The sequence below is a fragment of the Coloeus monedula genome (genome assembly GCF_965178545.1).
Source record: "Coloeus monedula genome assembly, chromosome: 38".
Taxonomy (NCBI): domain Eukaryota; kingdom Metazoa; phylum Chordata; class Aves; order Passeriformes; family Corvidae; genus Coloeus; species Coloeus monedula.
The window spans coordinates 9965-25398 of NC_138818.1; positions in this window are offsets into that span (position 1 = coordinate 9965).

Sequence of the window (15434 nt, forward strand, 5' to 3'; positions counted from 1 at the left end):
TTGAGTGTCAGTGGCACTGCAGGGATGCATTTGATGTAAGAATCCTTGGAAATAACACAGGCAGACCACAGTGACTCTTGCAAATGGCCTGTAAAGCTGGTGTCCGTATTTGGAGAAGCAAAATGGGTTATTTCTGATGAAGGTTCCAACTAACAAAGTCAGCCAATGACATTGGCTCTCAAGGCAAGATCATCTGGATGTTGGAATGGCTGTGGCTGCAGCAGCGTTTGGCTTTTTTGGTTGGCATAGAAAAATGAGCTCTGAGCAGCATCTCTGCCAGGGAGGAAACTGCCCCTGGAGACTGGGGCTGAGAAACCGGGGTTGCTGTGAGCACTCGTAGGTGGGAAGGAAGGTGGCAGAGCTTTTCCAGAAGTGTTTGCTTTTCGCGCAGGCTCGCTGTCTGATCCAGCAGAACGGGACCCCGCAGCTGCAGGAGCCCAGGCGCCTGTCGGCTCTGCTGCGGGACTTCCTGGAGTGCAGCCTGGAGCCGGACGAGGAGCGGCGCTGGTCTGCCCAGGAGCTGCTGCAGGTGGATGCGAAGCGGCTGCAGGGGAAAGAGCAGCGCGAGGGAGGGGTTTTCTCGTGGGGCCCCCCTCCAATAGTCTCCAGTCTCGCTGCTTTTCACATGCAAAGCCAGCAGAATCCTCGCCTGGTTTGGCTTGGCAGGGTCCTTTGCAGGTCATCTGGACCAGGTGCCCCGCAAGGAGCAGGGACATCTTCAAGCAGATCAGGTGGCTCAGAGCCCTGCCTGACCTGAGCCTGGATGTTTCCAGGGAGGAGGCACCTCCCACATCTCTGGGCACCCTCTGCCAGTGTTTCCCCACTCTTCTGATAAAAAAATTCTGCCTCAGATCTAATCTGAACCTGCTTCCCTCTCCTGAGTTTCAAACCATTCCCTTTTTTCTGGTGCAACAGAGCCTGTGAGGAACTTGACTTGGGAAAGTAACAGTTAATTTCTTTCTTTTTCATCCTTTGGGCAGCACCCATTTTTATCATCAGCCAAGCCTCTCTCCAGCCTGAGCCCTCTGATCGCTGCAGCAAAGCAATTGAGGGAGCAGTGGAGGACCTGAAGCACCTGGGGACAGCTTTTCATTACAGTAGTTAGGACAAGTGGATAGTTACGGTAGTTAGCACTGCTAGTTAGTTATGGTGGTTAGGACAGCCTGGTAGTTATGGCAGTTTTTTGAATAAAAACTCTGTTAAACCTCAAATCCCTTGACCTGTCCCTTCCTTATCCCCCCATGACTCAGCTGCCCGGAGCAATGCGAGGGGAGAGCAGGCCCAGCCTTGCCCAGAGCTGAGCCCCAGCAGAGCTCTGGCAGAGCCCAGAGCAGCCTCAGCATCGGCAGAGTCAGCCTGGAAGGAGGCGCCTGGAGCCTTCTCGACTGCAGCCGACTCTTGTTTACAAACGGCGTGGGGTGGGAAATGCCACTGATTCCGCCAGAGGCCAGAGGGGGCCCGGGGAAGGCCCAAATGCGAGGGACAAAAATCTGCCCAGTGCTGAGAAAAACCACGCCTTTTTCCCCTCCCACGTCGGCCAAAACATTGAATCCTAAACCAAGTCAAACGGGGCAGGGGAGGAGCCCAGGCCCTTCCGCCCCTGCAAACCAAAGCGTCCCTTGCACGGCTCTGAACCCCGGCGCCGGTGGCCCCGCGGGCGTTGGTTTCTGTCGGGCTCGCTGCCGCCAGCCCAGACCCAGCCCGGGACAGGGCGGGCGCTGGAGGCTGCGGGCAGGGAGGCGCGATCCCGGGACACGCATTCGGTGGCACCTGCGAGCGCAAGCAGGGGAGGGGCTCCGGCAGTGACTGGGGGAAAGGAATAAGGTGAATGTGACTTAGACAAACAAACCCCGTGAATCTGCTTTAGATAGGGCTGATGAGCGGAAAAAAACTCCACTACTAAAGAAGTAGTAAAGTAGGTATGTTTAATTCCAGCGCTGGGACGCACGGGGGATCGATCCTCCAAAATCATGTATGCTGACAGCTTCATTCAGCTCGGTATTTATTGGGTTACAAGTTCCATATTCATTAAGTTCTGCAACATGCCTATACATATTCATCACCTAGCCCCGCCCAGCCTCGCTTCGTATTATAATGAACCCATAAGTCATTTACATCCGTGTTGCGCTTGCGCAGTGTTGTTTGGTGGTTTTTGGTAGGGGTCTCCGAGGGTCTTTTTGATGAAGGCAAGAGCTCTTCCTCATCCTGAACTTTTCACCTTCTCCCCCGCGCATGCTCTTTTATACCCCTGGCCTTTGAGACTGGTTTGAGCTAGTTCACAGGATGTCTGTCTGAGACTCCCCCTGGTTTTATCAGAGGTTTCTTATCTTTTCTTCCTGCCCTGGTATGCTGACCAAGCTGGATGCATTGTTCCTGACAAACTAATTCTCCTGCTTCCCATCCCCCTGGTTCAGGGCCAGGGAGCTGTAGGTAGGAAGGAATGAAAGAAACTATCACTTCCAGAAAATGTTACTGATTGCCATGAACTGCTGCTCAGCCAAGGCCGTGTTAAATTCCTGAACTTAGAGCAGAACAGAGACTCAATGGAGTTATTAGTATTGCTTTGTTTTACTAAAACAAACAAAACGGGTGTGTGCATATTGGAGGGCGGATCGGGAAGTCTGAACCTTCCAAGAAACAGTCCCGGCGACGGGGCAGCCACAGCAACCAGGACGAGCCAGCGCTGCTCCGGCACCGGCTCCTGCCGAGGCAGCAGCGGGAAGGAGACCTCGGGCAGCCGCTCCCGCGGCGCCCTCACGCCAGGGCGAACATGGTGCCCACACAGCACAACGAAGCCGCCACAGCCCCCTGCCGCCCCCTCCGCCCGCAGCCAGCCCCGAGCCCCGCCAGAACCGAGTGCGGCTCCCACCTGCGCTGGGGCCGCCTCCGAGCTCCGCCGCTGCCGCCGCCTCAGCGGTGGTTCCCAGTCACCCCCAGTATGATCCCGGCATGATCACTCCCAGCATCATCCCAGTCACTTACAGTCACACTCACTGTGTTTTCAGTATGGTCCCAGTTGCTCCCAATAAGATCCCAGTTGCCTGCAGCATGGTCCCAGTGGCTCCCAGTCACACCCAGTATGGTTCATTTCACTCTCAGTAAGAGTCCAGTGTGGCTCCAGTCACTCCCTGTATGATTGTACTTGCCCCCACTGTGGTCCCAGTTGCTCCGAGTGTCTTGGTTTGAAAGACAGGTGTCTGCCAAGGAAGGCAGGAGTCTCTCCTGAAATGGAAGGAAAAAAAATTGCAACCCCCTTCCCTCTGAATTATTATAATTTTGAAATTAAGGAGCTTTCAGGCAAAGATGTGGGAAATAGGAATAACAGTTCTTTACTCTTATATATATAACCAGTCAAACAAACAGCAATAACTCTGGCAGTAACAGCAAACAATCCCAAACCCAGTGCCAGCCTTCTCGGCTGTCAGGCCCTTTCCCCTCGGGTGCAGTTCCGCTCGCAGCCGGCAGGGGCGCTGGCGGCTCTCGGTGAGCAGGGCAGGTGCGATGGTTCCCCCGCGGCTGCAGGGGGCGCTCCGGAGCGAGCTCGGGAAACACGCGGCACTGGCGGCCTGGGATCCCGGGAAGGGATGGAACAAAGGCCTCACAAATCCCTGGGCAGCCGATCCCGGTGTCCAGTCGGACCCTCAGGACCAGCAGGCTGGAACAGCAGGGATGAGCACAAATCCCGAGTGGCAGACGCGATGTATCAAAATTCTGGAGCTGTGGTGGGAACCCCTGGAGGTCTGGGCAGACAGGGCGAGCGGGGCTACAAAGTAGTGAAGGCTCAAAGCAATGACAGGGGCAGGGCGGCCGCAGCCTGGCTCCCAGCAGGGCAGGGAAGGCAGGCTTGGGATCCCGGGGTCTCTCCGGTAGAAGGAAGGCAGCCGAAGAAGCAGCCTCTCTCTCCGTCATCCAAAATGCCAGGGACTGACTGCCCACACACCCAGGTGAAAAAAAGAGTAGCAAGATGCACCCCACCCCTATGGCCAAGTCTTTTGTTTTTCTTACGCACCCAGTAATTTGTCCCCATGGCAACATGTATGGGGAAAATCCCTTTAACAGAAAAAAACCCCAAGGAGAACTCCTAAAACCCCGACATTCTGTTACGAGCTTCCTGCAGATTGTTCCATCTCTGCTGACCATATGGAAAGATACAAAGATCCCTTTCGGTTCACACAGTTAAATGTCTGACGGGTCACACGGTGGTACCTGTACAGATACAGGTCTGGAGTCCTGTATCCATCGCACTCTCTCAACACCCACAGAGCCTGAACCAAACTCTACAAGGCCACGCAGCTTTACACAGAAATTCATACATCGATAAAACTGTACAACGGGATGCAGGTTTACACAGAAATTATACACAGGAAAACACAACAATCTGTGCTGTGTGAATACACTGACTTCTGTATAAAAATGGCTCCACACGGCAGGAACCGATACAGAACTGTGCGATTACCAAAGGACCCATCGACACTTCCATACCCTTGTAACTAAAGACACAGGACTGTAGAGCTCTCCAGCTCCGTACATTCCTGTCTGGGGGTGACTTTATGATGTGTATCCCCTATGGCTGCTCTCTGCCCAGAAATCAATCCTGTGCCTTTCTGTGCCTTTAAACTGAGCCCGACGGGGGAGAGAGGAAAACCCGAGCGAACTTTTCAAAGCGGTTGTTCAAGGACACCGACACACACTCCTCTGTGTTCTGCTGCGGCAGCGAGAAGAGCGGAGGGAGCGCCCTGCTTGCTTTGCAGCGCGCTTTCGGCTCCTTTACTCCAGAGGGAGACAGAGAGTTGAAGTTTGTTTTCCTGGGACTTGGGCTTTTTCCCTTCTTCTCTTCTGGACTGTTTCAACATCAGAACACACCGGGAGAATTTTCCACTGAGGCCCTGGAGGACACCAACCCAGGTCCAAGGAGGAGGAGAGAGAGCACACCTACAGAAGGACTCTGAAATCTTCCCAGGTTTCTCTCCACAGCGAGAGGTTTTAGTATTCAGCATTATTATCCTTTTCCTATTTGTTTGTTAAATAAATAGGTTCTTTTTCACTTTCCTCAGAGGAAAATATTTTTTCTCAGACCTGGTGGGAGAGGGCTGGTTGTAACCTGCCTTCTGTCAGAGGATATTTTCCTCCAAATTTGTCCAAAGCAGCACACTAAAAGAAGTCAGTATTTATTTTGAGGGAAAATGATTTCTAATGGCATTTTGAGGGTCAACAAATACAAAGATAATAGTAAGGATAAATACAAAGAAATAAATACAAAGAAATACAAAGAGGTGAAACAGAACTGGAGCTCACTGGACTGGTCCTTGGCAGCACCCGGGCAGACCCTGCATGAATTTGGCTGCCTGAATGCAGCTCTTGCCCAGGCCCCAGGGGTGGCCCCCTCTGGGTGTCTCTCCCAGCACCACAGGGATGCTCCTGCCCCTTCCCTGGTGCCCCAGGGTCCTGCAAGCGCCTTCTGGGGCCACCCAGACACCTCCCTGGGCCTCTGGAGGCCCTGTGGCATGGTGCAGACATCAAAGCTTCCTTGGAAGATGGAGGCAGGAGAATATTGCCCACAATCTTCTTTCCAGCTGCCCTCCACACTCCTGCAAATCCTGCTGGGACACTCAGGCTCTCCATTCCGGGGCTCTGCAGCTCCCATGCAAACCCATCCATCACTGTGTCCCCTCTCATATGGATATCAAGAAAATGACACAGCAATATCTAGAAAATGTGAACTTGATTAATTTGACTGCTCTAAAACTCTACAGCTGGGGGGTGATTGGAAGACTACGGGGTGAGAACCTTATGCCTCCAAAAAGGGTCAAGAGTTTGGAATTGGAACACTCAGGGAAACTTCAGCTTCTGGGGGAAAAGGTGCCCTTCCTCTCCTCTCCCTTTGCTTTATACATCCGATCTGGAGTCATATGGTTGGAACATCCCCTTGGCTGATTTGGGTCAGCTGACCCGGCTGTGTCCCCTGCCAGGATCCTGCCCACTCCCATCCCCTCTGCTGGGGGAAGGAATGGCAGAGGGACAGCGCTGCTGGGCAGCAGCCAGAGCACCGCTCTGTTATCAGCACCCGTCCAGCTACCAATGCAAAGCACAGCCCTGGAAGGCCCGTGAACTTTCCCTCAGGCAGATGCAACACACGGGACTTGAGCTGCCAGCAGCCCAGGTCACCCTCTGCCAGCCCCGCTCCTTGGACCTTGTGTCCCCCTGGAGCAGAGGGAAGTGCTGAACGAGGAGCCTGCCAGCGCCGGGCAGAGGCAGCCCCGTGGGAGGGCAGAGCAGGCCATGAGCAGGGCGAAATGCAGCCCCTGTGGGCAGCGCTGCTCCCCGGCCGCTCGGGGCGGGCAGCGGCAGCGGCGGGGCCGTGCCCGGAGCGATGCCCTCGTCCCCGGGGCTGTTGCTGTTTTCTTGTCCGCTTCCAGGTGCAAATGGGAGACTGCCGCTAGGAGGATTACAAGAAAAGAATGAAAACGCTCTTTTTGCCGAGATTGGATGCCAGTCCAACAGAGCAGCTCAGCTCTCAGCTGTCTGCCTCCTCTGTGCCAAGCCAGCACTTTCAACCTGAAGCAAAGGCCCTCTCTGCAAAGAAACTGCTGGCTGCTTTCTTTCTCCTGTTGTTCATTGACACAGGCAGAAAAGCAGCAACCTGGTTTGGATGCTGAGTCTGTCCAAACAGGTGAACTTTGCCATGGGAAGCCAGGACACGGAGTCTTGAGCCCTGCTCAGCATCATAGCAATTGCCTTTGTTGCTGCCGTGTATTGTCACTGCCGAGGGTGAATCCCCACGGGAGCACATGCCTTGTCTCTAGAAGCCACAGCCGAGCAAAGCACTGCACTCTACAATCTTCCATCGGTGTGTCCAGCATTGCTTTCAAAGCAAACCAGGGAGAAGGCAAACTGTGTGTAGCCAATGCTACTGGAGAGGGTCTCAGACTTGCTGAGTCCTGGGTCTTCGAGGTGAGATCAGTTTGGAATGAGTGTGATGTGGAACTCGTGCAAGGCAGAAAAGGGGAGCACAGAAGGAAAAGAATGAATAGTGGCTGTGAACACCTCCTTCAATTTTCATTTCACTTCTGGGAAGCTGTTTTGCTTTTGCAATAATCTTCTCCACAGTGCTGTTTGCTCTTTTCAAGAGCCTTTCCTGGAGAACTTTGTAGGAGATAAGAATAAGAATCGTTTTTACCTTTGTTAGATATGTTAAAACTGTTCAGTTCTGTTCCCAGAAAGGCACTCTGGGAAGGGCTCAGCTGCAGATGGGGCAGGAGGCTGAGTGTCGCTTGATAGTGAGGCAGTGACTGGCTGGGGAGATGCGAGGACCATCTGAACAGAAAGCTGATTGGAGGCAGGGGCACATGAGCAGTGAGCCTGCAGCTGCAGCACCCAGTGAGTGCTTTTCTCGGATAGGTTTCAGTTCATTTCTTTAATGTTTGGTTCAGTCCTGTTGAGTTCAGAGTATAAAAAGACTCAGTTTGCTACAATAAATTGATCTTCTCCAGAGGCATATGGAGGTCTGTGCTCTTTGTTGCCATTGCTACAGAACTGGCTTGAGCTCCTGTCACAGGATGTGCCGCCACTTGCAGCTTCTCTTGGCCTTGCACACTGCGTGAAGCTCGACTCTTGCAGCAAAGCAGGACCAAGGTTTTGAGACCTTGACCACTTGTCCTTTCTTCTCCTGGTGGGCAAGAGAGTTGTGTCATGGCTGAGGTTTTCATTGCTGCTGTTCTACTCTAAGGAAACATGAGGGGCTACCAGGAATTGTTAGGGAATACAAGGCTGGGGGAATTCAGAGAAAGAATCTGCAGAGCCTGCAGCCAGAAGTGGAGAGTTGATTGCCAATCCTTCCAAGCTCTCAGTGGACATCTTGCAAGTGATGTGGAATGTGAAAATGGTCTGACAGAGGCAATTGTTTTCTGAGTTCAGTGTAGATGATTGCATGTCTGGTGCATTGGTGCACAAATCGAGAGTGCAATCAGTTCCTTGGAAGCAGCAGAACAAGCTGGAGCTCTCCGAGCAGACTGAAAGAATCTGCAAAGGAGAAATGCAGGAAATGACTTGGTCAGCCTTGCCTGGAAGAAGGGTAATTTTCTCTAATAATTACTAATCCTTTCCCTTGGCTTTTGACTTTCTTCACAAGGCCATTTGCCTCCCAGCTTCAGCACAAGGTGAGAAGCCCGGGCTCACAGAACTGCATGAAAGATTCCTCTGCAGCAACACTCGGGTGGAAAGGGGTGCGGGGAAGCCTCCCGCCAGGTGGAATTTGTGCCGTGCCGGGAGAGGAGCAGGGGGAAGGATGGGCGCTGTGTGGCAGCAGCAGGAAGTCTGGGCCGCAGGACATTCCACCTGCGCCGCTGCCCCGCAATCGGCGGCCGTGTCCCCGGGGCTGCGGCCCTGGCACCGCGTCCGCTGAGCTGCCGACGCTGCGGGAGCTCCCCGGGCTGGGCTCAGGCTCCCGCTGGCACCGGGCAGCAGGCTGTGCTCTCACTGTGCTCAGCAGCAGCGGAAAATGCCTCTGGACGTGCACGTCTCCTGCTGCTGGGAAGAAGCAAGGAAGCGAGTCGAGAAGTTCTGGTTTCTCTTTGTCCTGGTGGATTTTTAATTTCATTCCATGCTCCAGAGGCAATTGCTGTGCTGGCCTCTCTCAGCTGGTTCTATTTCAAGAGCAGCAGCAACAGGACTGTGTTTGAGAGATGGCAATGGGGCCTGTATGGCTTTCATTCTCCTTGCCTTATTGCTCGGGGGCTGGTGGGCATTGCAGTGTGTGCTGATCCTTACGCCTGTGACAAAAAGACTGACTTCAGTGCCATGAAAGCACAGTGGGTAGCCCTGACTGAAAGATGCAGTTGCAGTTTGGCTGAAGAAATTCAGGCAGCAGCCAGAAGGGCACAACAGCAGCCGTGATCTCCAACTCACAAGGCAAAGGCAACAGCAGCATCCCGATGGCGCATCACGGTGAGTGAAACGGTGCGGAAATGCGATCATTTCTTCCTCTGAAGTTTGGTGCAGGGCAGCCCAGGCAGGCTCTGAGGAATCAGGGGTGTTTGTGGGTGACTGCTGTTCTGCTGGAGAGATTCAATTAGAAAAAGAAGGTGTTCTGCCACTGGAGTCTTGACATCAGTGCTTCGTCAGCAAGACCCGGCTGCTCCATTCTGCGCTGGGTCCAGTGCAGGCAAAGGGCTGAGTGTGTGAAGTGAGTCGTGTTTTTCAGCCGTACAGCTCTGTCCTGTGCCACTCTCTGCTGACATGAAACAGGAGGGAGCAGGCTGACCTTGGCTGGGTGCCAGGTGCCCACTAAGTGGCTCTATCAATCCCTTTCCCAATGGCCCAGGGCAGAGAATAAGATGCAGAACAACCAGCAGGGTGAGATAAGGCAGTTTTATTACAGAGAAAGAAAAGAGAAAAGGAAAAGAAAAGGAAAAGAAAAGGAAAAGGAAAAGAAAAAAAAAGGAAAAGGAAAAGGAAAAAAAAGGAAAAGAAAAGAAAAGAAAAGAAAAGACAAGAAAAGAAAAGAAAAGAAAAGAAAAGAAAAGAAAAGAAAAGAAAAGAAAAGAAAAGAAAAGAAAAGAAAAGAAAAGAAAAGAAAAGAAAAGAAAAGAAAAGAAAAGAAAAGAAAAGAAAAGAAAAGAAAAGAAAAGAAAAGAAAAGAAAAGAAAAGAAAAGAAAAGAAAAGAAAAGAAAAAAAAGAAAAAAGAAAAGAAAAGAAAAGAAAAGAAAAGAAAAGAAAAGAAAAGAAAAGAAAAGAAAAGAAAAGAAAAGAAAAGAAAAGAAAAAAGAAAAGAAAAGAAAAGAAAAGAAAAGAAAAGAAAAGAAAAGAAAAGAAAAGAAAAGAAAAGAAAAGAGAATAGAGAAAAGAGAAAAGAGAAAAGAGAAAAGAAAAAAGAGAAAAAGGGAAAGAAAGAAGATTCTGCATGTGCTCAGGCTAAGGAAAAAAAGCCAAGCTTTATTTCATCATAATGATAATCATCATTAGCAGCGATGTTTGGACACTTCCCAGCAAGCTGGGCTTCAGCACATGGAATGGTTTCTCTGGGAGGGAAATGTAGAGGAATCACGAAAGCTCCCCCTGCATTTCCTCCTCTCTCCCTTTGCTTTATACATCTGATCTGGAGTCATATGGCTGGAACATCGCCATGGCTGATTTGGGTCAGCTGACCTGGCTGTGTCCCCTGCCAGGATCCTGCCCACTCCCATCCCCTCTGATGGGACACCGCGGGGGCTGGTGGAAGCCAGCGGCCATTGTGACACAGCGGGGCTGCACAGAAGGCACGGTGCTTTGTGACCCGTGGCTCCCAGGAGAGCCTTTGTGATGCTGGGGACCTACCCGGAACCCTGGCTCCACTGTGACACCAGCACAGAAGCTCCGGGAGCCTTGGAGACCGTGGGGATGCTATGGAAGCTGATGGAACCGAGGCTCCACTGTGACACCAGCACAGAAGCTCCGGAAGCCCTGGAGACCGTGGGGACCCCATGGAAGCTGATGGAACCGAGGCTCCACTGTGACACCAGCACAGAAGCTCCGGAAGCCCTGGAGACCGTGGGGACCCCATGGAAGCTGATGGAACCCTGGCTCCACTGTGACACCAGCACAGAAGCTTGGGGAGCTCTGGAGACCGTGGGGATGCTGGGGAAGCTGACGGAAGCCTGGGCACCACAGTGACGCTATGGAAGCTGGTGGAACCGAGGGGCCACAGTGACACTCTGGGGCCTTTTGGAAGCAACGAGACCCTGGTGGGAAGCCACGGGATGATTAATGCTGGCAGGAACCTGCTCCAGGTGGGCTCCTCTCTCCCAGCTTCCACAGGTGCTGCTAGGATGCCACTGCGGCACTGGCTTGTCACGGGCTCACGGCTTCCTTTGGGAATGGTTCTGCTGCAGGATGGCATGCTGCAGAGAATGCAGGTAGATTTTGTGCTCCCTCCTGGCATGCAGGTGGACAAGCAAGCCTGATCCAGCCCCCCCTCAGCCCATGTCCGGCTGTGTCACTGGGGCGGGGCAACTTTGGGAGCAGCCCCAGCCCTGCTCCTGGTCCCGGCTGGGCACGCAGCTGCTGGGACACAGGTGTGTCCTGATGGCCCCCGTGTACTCGTTTGAGAAGGGAAGGACAGAGTGCGTCAGTGAGTTTGGTGTGGCTTACATGCGGCAAGGAGAAGGTGCAGCCCAGAAGCGGCTTTCACTTTGAGAAGCTTTTGCTCTTGCGGGAGCAGCTGGTGGAGCTTTTCAACCGAGCTGCAAGAGTGAAAAGTGTGATGGCATGTCTATCTGAGAAGGAAGGTTCCGTGCCGCAGCGTGTTGTGCACAATGTATATGCTGATAAGAGGAGGGGGTGCTTTTGGAACGTGTTCCTTCCTGACACGTCTGTCTGTGGGAGCTTTAGGTGCTTGCACTCAGGGATAGCGAAGGTGTGTGAAAGTGACTGGGCTGCGAGAATCCTGTTGCACAGGGAAGAGGGAAGGTCAGCAAATGTCTCCTGTCCTGGCACATGTCTCAGTCTGAAGTGCAGCTGGAGATGCTTCACTTCCGCCAAGGACTCTGCCACCTGGAGAGAAGGATGCGCTCTATGGAGCTGAGAAAGAAAGTGCGTAGCACTAGCTTGTTTCCTCTAGTTCCTAGACAGCAAAGGGGCTAGGAAAGGCAGCACTGGCTTTTTGTTCTAGGACTTTTTCTTGACAAGCAGCTGCTGGATGTTTGGAAGGGGGTTGGGGGTATGCAAAAATGAGAGGGTAAGCTGGTACACTGAGCTTGAGAGAAGAAGCATATCTTCAGGGATTTGGATGCATTTCAGAGGGTGTGAGTTCCATGCTGAGCAGCTGATGGCACAGAAAAGGTTCTAAAGAAAGAGGCCGTGCTGGAATTGCCTTTTCTTTTGCAGCCTAGAAACTGCACCGCCAACAGCGAAAACGATTCCTCCTCCCTCCCTGCTCCATGCAGGATCCCATTCCTTTATGTCTCCAAGAGGCAGGATGCACAGGCGAGCTCTTCCACCGACTGCTCGCACACGACTGGGGCCGCGCCAGCCAAGCGCTTGGCTTTTTCCTGGCCACTGTCAGCGCTCATGGAAACAAGCACACGATAGCGCTGCCCACTTGCAGGAGAAGGAATCACTGCGAGCCCAGCTCGAAAGCAGCCCAAGGGCAGAGGCAACTGGGAAACTTCCCTGCTCTCAAATCAACGGTGTCAGGACAAAAAGATTTCCCTCATCTTCCCCTTGCAAGTGCAGACTCCTCTTTGCACCCACACGCCAAGAGCAAGATGAACTCCTTTGCCCTAACTTGCACTTTCCTTCTCAGCTCTAGGCACCGTGCTAAGCCTTCCCTCTCGCAGAGTGAGGATCCAAAGACAACGGCACCAGGGACTCCTCACACCCGAAAGGCAGCAGGACAAAAGGCTCCCGAGCTTGGCCTTTGCATTCCCGCTGACAGCTCAACAGCTCTAAGCCAGAGAAGTGGCTGGTGGGAACGGCCTTTAGAATCACTCCGAGCACCTCATGACAAGGAGCTGCAGTGTGTGGGGATGAATCTCCAGCAGCCTCCTGCCCCAGAGTGTCCCCCGGGAGCAGCCATTGTCCAGGCCGTGACTGCCAGCTGCACAGCCAAAGGAGCCGGTGTTCCACACCACGGCTGTGCTGGGACAGAGACACGAGTGGCCACAGAAGTGGCCATGGCACTGTCCGCACGCTGTCCCTGCTGCTTCTCCCCCAGCCGCTGGCGGGGCACCAGCTGCCAGCCACCCACTCCTAAAGCCACGGGCCCACTGGGACACTGCGGGGGCTGGTGGAAGCCAGCGGCCATTGTGACACAGCGGGGCTGCACAGAAGCCACGGTGCTTTGTGACCCGTGGCTCCCAGGAGAACCTTTGTGATGCTGGGGACCTACCCGGAAGCCTGGCTCCACTGTGACACCAGCACAGAAGCTCCGGAAGCCCTGGAGACCGTGGGGATGCTATGGAAGCTGATGGAACCGAGGCTCCACTGTGACACCAGCACAGAAGCTTGGGGAGCTCTGGAGACCGTGGGGATGCTGGGGAAGCTGACGGAAGCCTGGGCACCACAGTGACGCTATGGAAGCTGGTGGAACCGAGGGGCCACAGTGACACTCTGGGGCCTTTTGGAAGCAACGAGACCCTGGTGGGAAGCCACGGGATGATTAATGCTGGCAGGAACCTGCTCCAGGTGGGCTCCTCTCTCCCAGCTTCCACAGGTGCTGCTAGGATGCCACTGCGGCACTGGCTTGTCACGGGCTCACGGCTTCCTTTGGGAATGGTTCTGCTGCAGGATGGCATGCTGCAGAGAATGCAGGTAGATTTTGTGCTCCCTCCTGGCATGCAGGTGGACAAGCAAGCCTGATCCAGCCCCCCCTCAGCCCATGTCCGGCTGTGTCACTGGGGCGGGGCAACTTTGGGAGCAGCCCCAGCCCTGCTCCTGGTCCCGGCTGGGCACGCAGCTGCTGGGACACAGGTGTGTCCTGATGGCCCCCGTGTACTCGTTTGAGAAGGGAAGGACAGAGTGCGTCAGTGAGTTTGGTGTGGCTTACATGCGGCAAGGAGAAGGTGCAGCCCAGAAGCGGCTTTCACTTTGAGAAGCTTTTGCTCTTGCGGGAGCAGCTGGTGGAGCTTTTCAACCGAGCTGCAAGAGTGAAAAGTGTGATGGCATGTCGATCTGAGAAGGAAGGTTCCGTGCCGCAGCGTGTTGTGCACAATGTATATGCTGATAAGAGGAGGGGGTGCTTTTGGAACGTGTTCCTTCCTGACACGTCTGTCTGTGGGAGCTTTAGGTGCTTGCACTCAGGGATAGCGAAGGTGTGTGAAAGTGACTGGGCTGCGAGAATCCTGTTGCACAGGGAAGAGGGAAGGTCAGCAAATGTCTCCTGTCCTGGCACATGTCTCAGTCTGAAGTGCAGCTGGAGATGCTTCACTTCCGCCAAGGACTCTGCCACCTGGAGAGAAGGATGCGCTCTATGGAGCTGAGAAAGAAAGTGCGTAGCACTAGCTTGTTTCCTCTAGTTCCTAGACAGCAAAGGGGCTAGGAAAGGCAGCACTGGCTTTTTGTTCTAGGACTTTTTCTTGACAAGCAGCTGCTGGATGTTTGGAAGGGGGTTGGGGATATGCAAAAATGAGAGGGTAAGCTGGTACACTGAGCTTGAGAGAAGAAGCATATCTTCAGGGATTTGGATGCATTTCAGAGGGTGTGAGTTCCATGCTGAGCAGCTGATGGCACAGAAAAGGTTCTAAAGAAAGAGGCCGTGCTGGAATTGCCTTTTCTTCTGCAGCCTAGAAACTGCACAGCCAACAGCGAAAACGATTCCTCCTCCCTCCCTGCTCCATGCAGGATCCCATTCCTTTATGTCTCCAAGAGGCAGGATGCACAGCCGAGCTCTTCCACCCACTGCTCGCACACGACTGGGGCCGCGCCAGCCAAGCGCTTGGCTTTTTCCTGGCCACTGTCAGCGCTCATGGAAACAAGCACACGATAGCGCTGCCCACTTGCAGGAGAAGGAATCACTGTGAGCCCAGCTCAAAAGCAGCCCAAGGGCAGAGGCAACTGGGAAACTTCCCTGCTCTCAAATCAACGGTGTCAGGACAAAAAGATTTCCCTCATCTTCCCCTTGCAAGTGCAGACTCCTCTTTGCACCCACACGCCAAGAGCAAGATGAACTCCTTTGCCCTAACTTGCACTTTCCTTCTCAGCTCTAGGCACCGTGCTAAGCCTTCCCTCTCGCAGAGTGAGGATCCAAAGACAACGGCACCAGGGACTGCTCACACCCGAAAGGCAGCAGGACAAAAGGCTCCCGAGCTTGGCCTTTGCATTCCCGCTGACAGCTCAACAGCTCTAAGCCAGAGAAGTGGCTGGTGGGAACGGCCTTTAGAATCACTCCGAGCACCTCATGACAAGGAGCTGCAGCGTGTGGGGATGAATCTCCAGCACCCTCCTGCCCCAGGGTGTCCCCCGGGAGCAGCCATGCGCCAGGCCGTGACTGCCAGCTGCACAGCCAAAGGAGCCGGTGTTCCACACCACGGCTGTGCTGGGACAGAGACACGAGTGGCCACAGAAGTGGCCATGGCACTGTCCGCACGCTGTCCCTGCTGCTTCTCCCCCAGCCGCTGGCGGGGCACCAGCTGCCAGCCACCCACTCCTAAAGCCACGGGCCCACTGGGACACTGCGGGGGCTGGTGGAAGCCAGCAGCCATTGTGACACAGCGGGGCTGCACAGAAGGCACGGTGCTTTGTGACCCGTGGCTCCCAGGAGAACCTTTGTGATGCTGGGGACCTACCCGGAACCCTGGCTCCACTGTGACACCAGCACAGAAGCTCGGGGAGCCCTGGAGACCGTGGGGATGCTATGGAAGCTGATGGAACCCTGGCTCCACTGTGACACCAGCACAGAAGCTTGGGGAGCTCTGGAGACCGTGGGGATGCTGGGGAAGCTGACGGAAGCCTGGGCACCACA